The sequence below is a fragment of the Corvus cornix genome, chromosome 3 (assembly GCF_000738735.6).
Source record: "Corvus cornix cornix isolate S_Up_H32 chromosome 3, ASM73873v5, whole genome shotgun sequence".
Taxonomy (NCBI): Eukaryota; Metazoa; Chordata; class Aves; order Passeriformes; family Corvidae; genus Corvus; species Corvus cornix.
Genome location: NC_047056.1, coordinates 46,189,318 through 46,202,913, shown reverse-complemented (window position 1 = coordinate 46,202,913; position 13,596 = coordinate 46,189,318). Strand labels below are relative to the sequence as shown.

At 37.9% G+C, this 13,596-nt stretch overlaps 1 protein-coding gene across 2 annotated transcripts in view; it reads right to left on the bottom strand.

Moving 5' to 3' along the window:
- CHRM3 (cholinergic receptor muscarinic 3) overlaps positions 1-13,596 on the bottom strand; it is a 265,327-nt gene that overhangs the window by 116,620 nt on the left and 135,111 nt on the right. For both annotated transcript variants that reach the window (XM_039569951.1, XM_010398918.3), the window contains exon 3: positions 6,822-6,922. The gene's annotated coding sequence lies outside the window, so the exon portion shown is untranslated. The remainder of the gene's footprint in view (positions 1-6,821; positions 6,923-13,596) is intronic.

Genomic DNA, 13,596 nt, shown 5'->3' with positions numbered 1-13,596 from the left:
AAATTTCTCCAAGGACTCTTGTTTCTTTGTTATCAGCCCTTAAAGTAGGACATGAGCCATCTTAGCCTGCCAAGTTTATTGGAGATTCAAACATACATCTACCTACAGAAATATGGACCCCATTGCACAAAAGTCTCTGACTTTTAATAAGGAACTAGCTTTTTATTCTGCCTACCACAAACCATCCCAACCAGAGAGCTGAACTAAATATGTGGTGATATATGCATCTTAAATGCATCTTAAACTTATTAAAATAATAAAAATATACATTTATTAAAATATAAAATATAAAATATAAAATTATTATCTATTAACCTTAAAGTTGGTCAAAATGGATAGGAGACAAGAAAGGGAAAAAAATAATTATGGTGAAGTTTAACTGCCTAATGAAAATTATTTTTTAATATCTTTCATAGAATCATAGAATAAAAGTGTTGGAAGGGACCGTTGCTGAGAGTCTCATCCAATCTGGTCTTGACTACTTCTAGGGATGTGGCATGCACATCTTCACTGGGCAATATGCTCCAGTGTTTCACTACCCTCATTGTAAAAAAGATTCTTCCTTCTATGTAGTCTGAATCTCCCCACTTTCAGTTTAAAACCATTAACCCTTGTCCTATCACAAGGCCCTGATAAAAAGTCTATCCCCATCTTTCTTGTAGGTCCCTTATAAGTCATGAAAGGCTGCAATAATGTCTCCCTGGAGTTTTCTCCAGGAACAAACCAAACTCTCTCAGCCTTTCCACACAGTAAAGGTGCTACAGCCCTCTGATTATTTTCAGGTTCATGTCTTCCCTGTACTGAGGTCTGCAGAGCTGGACACACCACTCCAGGTGGGGTCTCACCAGAGTGGAGGAGAAGAGCAAAATCCCCTCCCTTGCCCTGCTGGCCACGCTGCTTTGGATGCAGCCCAGGATATGGTTGGCTCTCTAGGATGCAAGAGGGCCACATCCAGCTTTTCATCCACCAGTATGCCCAATTTTGGAGAAAGTTAAAAACAATACAGAAAAACTCCTACTTGCCACAGTACAGTAATGTTGGTATTTCATTAGAGTTCACTGCCTCTATTGTTTAACCACCTGGCAACCATTTACAGTAGGAACAAAAGCTAGTTTTGAAATGCAAACAAATAATATTGGAGGGAAAAAATCCTGTAAAGCAGAAAGGAAAAACTAATATTTCCTTAGTGTATACAATGAAACTATAACCTTATTTAAATGTTAATGAAAAAGCTTAGAAATTTTACTGAAGATTTTTTTTCTTTAGATTTTTGTGACTAAGTTTCTTTACTTTTTTCATAAAACTTCAAGGTTCTGCATCAATAGAAAACATGTCTAAGCTTTGACATCTTGCACTACTTTTTTCCCTCAAGGTTTACCTAGTCTACTTGGAACTCTCAGGTCAACAAAGTCTTTATTCAATCCAGCATTAGTTTTGATTACGATTGCTTTTTGAAAGCACTTAAAAAAAAAAAGCAAACATTTTATAAATTAGGGAAAAATATGTGCATGGCCTCTTTCTTTTTAATATATTTCAACAGTGTTAATATCTAGCTGCAAACAATTATTTCCCATGTAAAAATAGTTTTAATAACTTGAAATTAAGTTATATGAAACAAAAAGCACATTTTAGACTTAAATACGGATTAATTTGAAGTTAATGGCTGTTTTAAAGTTGACTCTAAAGTGGAAATAAGTGTTGTGTATAGGATTGGCCTGCTTTTATTATACAACCTATTTCAGCTCCTGTAAGCTTATATGTGCTTAGACTATCTCTACAGAAACCCATATTGCAAAGCTGTCAATATTAGAGGAGCTCAGCAGTACAGATTTACTGCCCTCCTTGCTCTTAGGAATGATAGCTTGATTAAGTTCAGCCTGTAAAGTCTTGTCACGGGGTGAAAAAGGAAGGTAGAATAAATCACTCTTACAATTAGATAGTCCACTAAGGTTTTTCAATAGTTTCCTAGTCATCCTCTCCTAGAAGACATATTATCTTCATATCATATCAGGCTCCCTTGCCTCTAAGTTATCTTTACAGAGTAGGGAGACTAATGGATTCTGTTGCTTGTGATGAGGTCCCTGCTCAACAGTTACCCCTGCAAGCACCCTGGAAAGAGCAAGCAGCATATTTTGGATGAGCAGATTCTAAAATATTCCTACAGAAGAAAGCTTCACCCCCCACCATTGTTTTGATACAGAACTTCAGGCTGAGTTGAGAGACTCGGTTCGAGTACGAGTTTGACAAAGTTGAACATGCGTGACACAGCGATGGTGATCTTCTGTCACAGCCTGATGCTCAGAGCGTTAGTCACTCGTAATAAAGCACTGAGAAAGGAAGGAAGGAAGGCAGGCAAATAGAACTGTAGTGATCTACTGAACACAAGGGCTTGGAACACAAGATGGGAAAGAATTACTCCTGTTGCAATGAAAACACTTTTAATTATATATATTCCATGAAAAATAAACTATTAGAGCGAGAATAAAATACTTCCAATTAATGGAAGTAATGTAATGTTCAAACTTAAATGAAGTATTTTTCTCTTGAGGGTTTTGTTGTACTATTTTATTTAGCTTAATGTAATTTAAATTATAAACAGAATGGTTTTGTAAGCCCCCAGAGAAATGAACTTTATTTATAATGTATTTCCTTTGAAGTGATTATGGAAATCATGCTCTTCCTGAAGTCTGTATTTCACATACCACCTACAGCTGCAAACTAGTCAGTCCTCACAAGTTAAACATGATCTGTCTGGTAAAGTGCACTACAAGAAAACCTGAGATTTTTTTAAATGCCAGAGGAAATAAAAATTTGTAATTCTGCAAACTAATAGTCTTCCTTTCAAAAAAAGTTATTGAAAGATCTTTGTCGATAAACATTATGTTTTTTCAGAGGGAATGGAACTCAGCCATAATCACTTCACTTGAGTTTTTAATGCACATAATGAAAAAATAATTGTTTATACTATACCCTAGAGAGAGTTTCAGCTGGGAAAATTTATATTCTGTATAAATATTTCCATCTTTAATTTAAATCAAAAATCCTTAAAAATTTAATTCAAGTATAAACAGCAGATTTTCTTTCAGGAGGCAAATTACAAATGCCTAATTTGTATCACCTTTTTTCTTCCAAGTAATTAAAATTATCTATTTACAAATAAATAAGCAGCTATGAATGAATAAGTGGAACCGCAATCTATGTGCTCTCCTCACCATCAATAGCTACTGTATCGGGTTGGTTAAATAACTAGAGACAAAGAGGAAATAGTTTCTAGAAAATTAATTTTGGCCATTAATCATCTTTATAAAGCATAATAGTACCTTACCCTCATGGATAACCATTAGCTTAACATGCCAGCACAGACATACAAGAGTCTAAGCTGTGATGTTTCTGCTGAAATAACGTCACACCATGTCACTTCAAAGGGAACAGGCAAGTAAGCACTGTAATACTTGGCTGACTCTGCAACTGCTTACAGCATGATCTCATGGCAGCCACAATCACAGATTACATATGCTTTGAAATGACCCTTCCTTTTGTTAAACCTGCTTTTCTGCTCTAACCTACTACCAAAGCCAATAAATAAATATAGAAATAAATTAAAATACAAGTTTTTATTAGTCTTGGATTAAGAGCTTGAATAATTTTTCAAGGGATAATATATAGGAGCAAATGTTTCTTTGTAACTATAAAACTCTGGCATTACATTTCTGATTGAGTTGGTAGATTTTATCAACATCACAAAGTTTCAGGTAGACATTTCAATCCATTAAAATATTTACATCAAATTTATGACTATATGAACAAATATGAATTAATTTTTACAAATTGGTTTTTTTAAAAATAATCTTTCTCCATATACTACTGTACAAACCTTTTAAGAAAAGACATTACCTCTGGCCCTTCTTAGATAAGACATTATGCAGTTCACCCTTGAAAGTGACACCAATTATGTTAGAAATTGCACTTGATTTTAGAGATTCAAGATGTACCACAACCTTTGGAAACATCTATACTTTGCTAAAAGCTACTCAAGCACAAGTATTCCTTGCATTACATGACAAATGCACATCATAGTGACCATTATCCTTGCATTTGAGGTGAGATTTTAAGATTCTGGCAGCCCAGTCTAGCTAATGTACCTGTGCTAAGCAAGATAATGCTGTTCCTCTTGATGAATATAACACGTTCACAACAACTGACAAATTTTGTTTAGTGTTCTGCACATTTGCGGGTAATAAAGAACATTTTTTATTATTTCTTTAGAGATATAATCCCTTAAGAGGTAGCATGACAGTGTAGTGTAAATCTAAAGTAAACCATTGATTTATTTGCATGAATGGCTTTGTTGCCATTAATTTATTATCAAGAAAAAAACCTAAACAACAGATATTAATCTCTGGCTTTTCTGAAAATGGATTATATGGATTGGTGCTTTAACCCTTCATTTTTTGCTTACTGTTTCCCCATGGTCACATCGGAGTCTAAGTGACAAATATTGCGTGTCTATACAGGTCGAGAGATGTGGACACTAACAAAATGTACAGAAGTTAAGTATATAAATTTAGGTATTTTCTTTATTATTTTCCTTTCACACTAAAACTGAGCGCAGTTCCAGTTCTTTTCGGGTATCCTGAAATTCAACATCAATTATAAAATTTTCTGCAAAGGAATAGTTGTGCCACAAAAAAGACATTCTCCCATTCAGCTCAGACTCGGTACCCTCTCCAGCATAATAAATGTCTTTTGGGATTGCTTTCCTACCCATCCATTAGGGACCGAGGCTGGAGAGCTGGCCAGAGTAACGACACGTACTCCGATACAATTTGAGCATCGTTCTCCCTTTATTGTTTACCTACACAAGCTCATATCTACTTTGCAAAGATTCACGCCCAGTCCCTCTAGACAGCCTCTAATCAGCGGGGGAGATGACCAGTGTATTGCTTTGCCAAGGACTTTCAGGGCTGTCTGCAGCCAGGTATTATCCTGGCTTGCCTGCAGCCAGGTGCTTTCCAGGCTTGCCTGCAGCCAGGTGCTTTCCAGGCTTGCCTGCAGCCAGGGGCCTGTTCAGGGCATTTTCCTCAGCAACCCTGGGTTGTCCAGTCTTTCCAGGGGTATCATACGCCCTTGTTCCACAAGGAATCCCTCTACACCCATCAGTTACAACTGGGAAAGACTTTGGATACTCACAACAGAAATGAATCTCTTCTCAGAAATGAATCTCTTCTCCATTCTGGAGATGGCAACCCATTTATGAATTATGATAACTTAAATTTAATTTTAACCACCAAACCATAAAAAATATGTTTTCAGTATTTATTAACAGAAAAACTGCCATCTTAGGGGAAGAAAAAAAAAAAAGAAAATAACATAAGAATCCCAAACCACAACCTTTCACTTTTTGCAAAATATATGAAAACCATCTAATCAAATCTGGAATATAGTCAACACAACATGAAAGTCAGCTCTGTGTGTAATAGCGTGTAATATACCTTGTCATAATTTCAGGATACAAAAGCAGGGATAAGCATTGTTCCAGGATTCATCTGAGACACCTGCTGTTAAAACTGAAGCCATAAAAAATTCAGCCAGTACACTCTGAAAATGCTTTACTGAGATGACTTACTTAGAAACCTTCTCCAGACAGAACTGAATGACTGAAATCTCAAGATGCTCCAGAAACAATCACAATAAACTGTCAGTGTCACAGTCCCAAAAGAGAATGTGAGGAGAGCTGTTTGTTATGTGCAGAGACTGTGCCAGCATGTGTAAATACAGGCCATGTAAACCACTGCTACACATCCAAGTTTACAGTTCATTTCCACAAAATTAGAAATGCAAACCAAGGTGGAGCTTTTACAGTGTTAGGAATATAAAAGAAACACCAATTATAATGTAGACATAAACTCTGCAGCTTACCTATTCATGTGAATTATTTTAAGTGCCACTGCAACTGAGACATAAAACAGCATAGCATACAAGGGAGAAAGCAGTCAAGAGACAATAAATGCTGGCAATTTAATCAGAACAATTTAGTCCTTTGCCTAGGTCTGCTAGCTCAGAGGGAGGTGACTTGTTGAAATTAAATGCAGCTAGCATATCAAAACAAAAAGGAAAAATACACTTTTCAAGAAACTGAATCTAAATTGTTGGATTCACACCTCTTTCATAGCAAAACTGAATTATTCTGCAGGGAAATCCTGGAGATAGAATATTGGCTACATTTTATATTTTGTCTGAAACTTGAAGATTTGTGCAGAAGCTCAAGATGATCAACACAAATAGCTTGAAGGCATCTTTCTTCTGAATACTAATACCATGATACTCCTCTACTCTTGTTATAGACAACCACAGAGGTTCATGCATGTAAACCTGTTCAGCCTATCTCTTTCCTGGCTAGCTGTTATTCTGCTAGCTGTGTGGCTGTAACAACAAGAAGCTCAAGGTTTACTAGCAGCTTCAGAATTTATTCAATTTCTCTGCTGGGTTTTGTGCCTATGCTGAAAATTTCACCGCTGCTGCTGCTACTAAAGTTAGCTCAGGTACTCCTACAGGAATGATGGGCATCACACTGTTGCCAGCTCCCACAACTACTTAAAATAGATGTGGCAAGAAGACCATGCACATTGTGACACATGACAGTCTACTTTTGTGCTTCTATTGACAAGAAAGGGCCTTAATGATATTGTAGTCCAATAATTCCAAAAGATCCTGACTCCACAAAGTGAGCGCTGTTGCCAAAAATCAGCTGTTTCCCAGTATGTTGAATACTGTCAAAGATATGGTGTGGATATATACAGGGTTTTTTGAATTTTACCTACATGGTCCAGTGAGGATCATCAGAGCAGCTAGTTGGATCAGACACTGTAATTCTGTGAACTCCTCTTTTGGAAACAAAACTGGTACTGTGTCAGCATGTAGGCTGTGAACAAAACAAAAGATGGAACATTTATTAAAATAGATTATAGAAACATGGGGAAAACACAGACATAAAAGCCAAAAGGCCCCATTTGGAGCAAGACAAGACAAAAGCTTTAAATACTTTTTATTGCCAAATAATACTGGTTTTTCTTTTTCTTTTTTTTTTTAATCTGAGAGACCTAGGTGAAAATAGAACAACTCAAGCATGTATTTATCACACAGAGATCTGGAGCAGTGGTAATAACATGGTACTGACAAGCCTTTGGGCTGCTCACACCTACCTCCTACTGTGTATTTTCAGATTTTTTTCAAACCTGGTGACCAAACTGTATTGAAGATAACAGTTTCTCCAATATAGTACAAGCAGTCATAGAATCATAGAATATGAGGTTGGACCTTTCCTGGCAAAATCACGGTCTTGACAAGATAGCCCAGCAAACTGTCCAGCCAAATCTTAAAAGTGTTCAGTGTTGGGGGATCTACCATTTCCTGGGGAGATTATTATTATAAATCTGCAGCCGAATCAGCAGGCAAACTTGTGTAGTTTGTCAGTCACAAGTCTGGAAATGGGCACCTCCAGCAGAGAGGGAGAAGGGATGCTGAGCCCATTCAAACCAAGGAGCAGGTTGACACAAAGGCAGAATTAAGAACTGGGGTTTCCTTTTCTTCCAAATTATGCAATCTTTCAAGCTAACCAAATTAAAAAGTTGGTCTGGAATATTATTTTTCATGTAAAAAGTGTAACAGAGGAAGCAAAAATATTAATAGTTAAAACCTAAACAAAACACTTTCCTCTTGTGTTGTAAATTTCTGAAGTCAGAAGTGTAGGAGAAAGATTAACAACTTACCACCATGCTCCATTTCATTACAAATAGGGCCAAATAGAACCATGTGCCATTATTATTCCGCTTATTGCATGCCATTGCAGCCTAAGGCTTCCAGACCCCTTTGAATAACTTAAAATACAGAAGAGTGAATCTGAATCAAGATATTTCACAGGTTTTCAGTGTCTCATACTGTACCAGAACGCCAAGGGATTTTACTCCCAGGTAAGGAGTAAAAGGAGGCAACAGACCAGAGAGGGAATATATTTGCTATGCTGCATGTTCAGTTTCTCAGGAAAAAAAGCCCAAAACAACACCAAAACCCAAGAGCAACAACAAGGCTGAGGTTATTAACAAAGCTGAGACTATATTCCAGTTAATTTTCAGGAGGGAAGAAAATACACATTGACTACCCACGTACATTGCTGCATGCCAGCCCAGCACTTGTAATACACTTCTGATATCCTTTTAACCATGAAGGTCTCTCCCTCCTCTGGTAAAACACTCTCCTGGATGACACCTGCTCCCTTCACTAACCCTGCACAGTCAAGAAATGCAATGAGTCAGAGTGGAAGCCAATATGAACAGCCCCTTAAACCAAATAAACACAGGAGAGGCCATATTTGAATGAATGGACAGAAAGGAAGCAAATCAGATTAAATATGGCCAGAATTTGTATTATTTGTCTTGCAAGCAGTGCGAAGCAATTCCTAGCTGGAGATGTCAGTGTGGCACACCTTTTCAAGAACAGGCTTTGAGACTGACCTTCTCAGGCCAGGATCTATGTTTGATGAGAGACTGTCACACCAAACTCACCTCCTGAAACATTTCTTTCGCTAGGCGTTTCTCAGCCTGGCCATTACACTGCTATAACGCTGTGTTCCCACCACTGCTCCCAGACTGACAATGCACGGGAAGAGCAAAACAAGGAAGCGCGTCTGCAGCAAGGGTCATGTGCCAAAGAAGGCAAAACTCTCAGAAAGAGGCAAAGAGCAGCCAGGGAGATCATGTGCATCAGAACTCCCTCCCACCTGGAAAGGGTTTTCACTCTGTAAAGTGACACAGAAGCTCTGTAAGGATCTCATGGAGCCTTTGGTGCTAAAGCTCGATCTTTTGGCTCAGGAAGGAGGGTTCCAGACTTTTCAAGACAGCAACTCTGATTTTAGTACTTCATTCCAGCGATGCAGCAGTGAATCTACACACTAATAATTCATTCACGTAGAGAAACTACAATTTGCACAGTATGTACCAATTTTTGTTTGATTGAGGTCCCTAGAGGTCCTTAGTGGAATGCTTACATAGTGTCAACAACATGAAACAACAATGTGAATTACACTTAAAAAAAACTTGAAAGTTTAAAAATTAATTGACCCTTTTTTTATTCAGAAAGTATAAAGGCTGAAAAATATTTCTCACTTACATTATCAATGCAGAAAAGTAATTTAAAAAACTCTGCTACATGATCAAAGTCAGTTTTAAATAACTTTCAAACTTTAAGCCTGCAAAACAACTGAAAATAGAAGCCTTTTTTAGTTAGTAAAGCCTCCTTTTAGCTGAGGAATTGAAGTTTCTGGCAATTAAAACTGGAATTTTAATAATTGCCCTCTTATCGAGTTATTATGCTTTTAGTTAGCAAAAAACTGATTTATTATTAAATTAGCTTTTCAAGCTATTCTCAATTAAAAAAAAAAAAAATTCTTCCCTGCAATTTTCTACTTTACTTTAGTTTTATACCATTACTACCAAGAATCCAGCTTTACCCTCCTAATAATGCAGGTTGTGACTCAGAGCTTTGGAATTCATTGCCTTAATTTACAATAAACTAAGTCTCCTCAAATAAGCTTGTGCTGTTTGTTTATTCAGCTACAAAGCTAATAAACTCAACTCTTTATGAATAATAACCAAAGGCAGTTGACAATTCAGCTTATGCAGAACATCAAGCTCCAGTTGAACAACGCTGTCAACAAACCCCCCAAACCCCATTCCAGCTACCAGCATGAACCCTGGACCTTAAATAAGCCATCATCAGCCACCTCTAACCTCCTTTGCCATGTCTGCCCTAGAAAATTTAATTTGAGGGGTGCTTCTAGGCATTGGCACTCAATCTCTGCCACAAAACTGTGAGAGTGGTCCTAGCAGGATTTTCACTTGGGTGTGGTTTGGGAGGTAACACAGCCAAGGAATTTGAGTTAGGCCCTGCACACAGAGATACGCTATGAAGAAGAGAGGACTGGAATTTATGGCACCACAAATACAGCTGTGATTTCAATACCTTCCAAAAAAAAGTTGTGGTCTGGATAGGCAGGCACTCGATATTCCAGGTACAGAACTGAAAATCACATTTTATGACTTGCATGATTCCTTTCCTATATTCATGAGAATATTTAAAACAAGAAGAGACCCTGGGTGCTGCCTTTAGATTTTTATTTATTTTTGATAAAATCTCACTTGAGACTAGAGTGTCAGAAAGACCTTTAAAGAAGAGAACTACTTTTGTGGAAAGCAAAACTATGGATACAGTAATTTCTATCCTGTTTACTTGAGAAGACAAATTTGCATGCATTGGCTCTGCACTGAGAAAATTAGTTCCTGTGTTTCACCAAGTAGGTTCCTCTCTATGAAAAATAAAATTCACGGAGTGTTAAAACTTTATACATAATAAGGTATTTCACATTGAGTGTGCATCAAGAGAGATAAAGGTGATCTCATGTGTTGGGATCTTTTACATGAATTATGTGCAATTTCTGCCTTGCTGTCAGGACAAAAAAGGTCTCAAAAATTTGACTTAGTTAAATATTTTTATTTTCTTGTTGAAATAATCTATTAAAAATCAACACTCCTACACATCACATTTATCAACCTCAAAAAAGCCTAAAGAGGTACCTAAATAGATAAAAGGCATCTTAATAGTTGAATGAACATAAATAATAATGAATATGATCCTGATAAAAAAAAAATCAGAAAAAAGGGCAAGTTCTATTTCCAATGGCCTTTAAAGGGCAGAAAATACTTTGATCCTTAAGCTTCAGACATAAAAAAGACTGTAAGCTGGAAGAAGCGTCTCTGCCTTGCACTTCTTTCAGTGGATCTCATTAGAAAGACATTAGGATCATTCTGGACCAAGACAATATAAAAGATGGATGGTAAGAGATTGCAACTGCAATGTTTGTACACTTGAAAAGTGCCTCCCCACTGATATGACAGAAAAATGTGCAAAATGTAGATCAAAACAGAATTTCTTTACTGGGACAAATATATTATCACTCAAGTTCATTCAACTTGCTCTACTTTTGTTTATTCAGGATGACTAAAACCAATCATTTTATGCTCCTTTCATTCAGTTTTACAGAGGTAAAAACTAACGATTAATATCCTGAATTAAGAGAATGTTCCTGGTGAAGACATGTCAATTCATAGTACTGTCTTAGCCAACTCTGTTTCAGCTGCTGGAGAACTAGAAGCCTTCATTTTGTTTTGAAGTTCTGAGGAGCATGGTAAAACAAAATCCAAACATTTCAGATATGATTTTAGTTTGGTAGTCTCATAGCTCAAAAATTGTTCAGTCACATTTGTTTCACTCTAGAATAGGGACTTCAGTGTTTTATTGACAAAGCTGAGTGCCTATCATGGAAATACTCAGGACTGCTCAGCATAAAGGTGTTCAACTCAGTTCAGTTCATATACAAAGCGTCTCAGAAGTGCACTACAGTGTCTGAATAATCAGTAGAACAAGCAGCTAGGAAAAAAGGAAAACATCAGGAAAAGAACACTAGAAGTGTACTTCAACCTAATTGCTCTATTACTTATGTTTTCTACACATCTGGCATATAACCACAAAAGCTTTTTAAAATTTGCAAAGTGATTAGACTCTCTCTTAGATTGTTATTCCCTCAGGTGCTTACTGATACCTCACTACTAGTGTCTCTGACAAAGATTATTATTTTACACTGAAATTTTTTAAATGTCAGGCATAATTTTATATGACACTAAAAGATAATAATGGTTAAACAGACCAAAACAGGAAGCTCACTATTTGGTATACAGTTATCAGCATTAATGACTTAGGAAGCAGTCCCACTTAACTTTTGATATCTTTGCAGTTACAGGCATCTACCCCTGAGCTGTACAGGCTTCAGAGTCAACACAAGAAAAGCTACCACACCAAAGAACCACTCAACAGAGCTGATGTGTTTTAGTTGCTGGCCCTAGGATGAGATGAAGTAAGCTTTATGAGTGTCCTATGTTCACCATCCATTACACAGCACATCTAAATCTGTTTTGATTAATGCCTTCCTGAGTGTTCATTTCTCATGATCACATATTGGCATCCTTAATAACTGTTTTTTAAAATCCCTTCCATCCACTGTTTAGTCTATAAATACTCTGATCCATCTAGCCACTTAGAGTGAGATTAGGCTCCACTATATGCATGGGAGAAAAAAACATACCCCTTCTCATGGAAGACAGCCTTATCTGAAAAAGATGTCCTGAGCAAACATACCGCTCCATTTCTTTCACACAGAGTTTCACTTTAACAGTTACCCAAAAGTTCCAATGTATTAATGACCCTTGTATTGATAGCCTTTTCTCCACCCATCTCTGCAACTAATAAGCCCCCCTACAGTGTTTTTTACTGTAACTGATTAGTCTAAACAGAAAAAAAAAGTCTCATGAAACATTAGACTTTTCAGCATTTGAGGAAATATTTGGGTGTGACTTATGTACACAAGATACATGTCTGGTGTGTTAAATCTGAGAAAGTGGGAAAGCCTAAGTAAAATTTTGAATTATCATGAGGCAGCTGAATGTGCAGTGAGTAATATGCTGCTTTATCAGTTGGAAGCAGATGGACTTTCCTGAAAAGGGATTGTAAGTCTTTTAATGGAAATGTGCAGCTTGTTAACCGGGATACCCAGGTAGGAAATGTCCTATAACTTGGCCTTTCCTAACTACGCCTGCCAGGCAGTAAAGGAAAATCCAAGTAATCATTAATTTCTTTTTAAACTCCATTTTGTAGCAAGGATACACAAAACTTCTTTATTTTGTATCCTTGATACAAACTACTACCCAACAAATGTCTTACTGAAACATCTGATGAGAATTATGGCATTAATGATGGTTATAAGCACAGAGAAGAAATAAGCTGTTGGCAAGAGGTGCAATAATCTCCAACACCCACCTACTAAATCCACTCTTATACATCCACAGTGCAGCCAACAGCCTGGCATGGGGTCACCTGCCCACCTCCAGCCTCAACTGCAGCTCTTGTGGAGCAGGTGCCTTCCCCTCCCTGGGGGCAGGACCCTGGGATACTGTGACAGAGGTGTCCCCGCCATCTGGGGATGTCCCCCCCATCCTGGGGCTACTCCCAGGCACCCAGAGGGTCCCTGAGAAGGTAAGGAAGATATTCCTGCATGCCCCAGGGACAGCAGCAAACATTGCAGCACTGACACATCTGGCCGTGTGAATGCCACTTGAAACACGGAAATAAAATCAGCTAAGAAGCCTTGGATTTACCTCTGCTCTGGGCTTCCCAGTCCATGCTGCAGGACTTTCTGTGAAGAGAGGCAGAGGATGCCCCATGCCAGGTGCAATCTGTTCCAGCTGGCTGCAAGGGTACGGATGAGTTCTGCAGCTGCACTGGCAGTGCTCTGTGGGATGCATGGCCCATGGAGAGCCCAGGCAGGTTCATCCTGAAGGCAGCCTGTGGATGCCTCAGGCTGGAACAGGGAGCAGCATGAGAAAGAAGGAGAGGCAGAGAGGAGCCTGACCACAACCCCTGTCCCTGTCCCCCTGCGCCTGGAGGAGCAAAAACCAAGAAAAAGGCTCAATGTGGGAAAGCAGTCCTGAC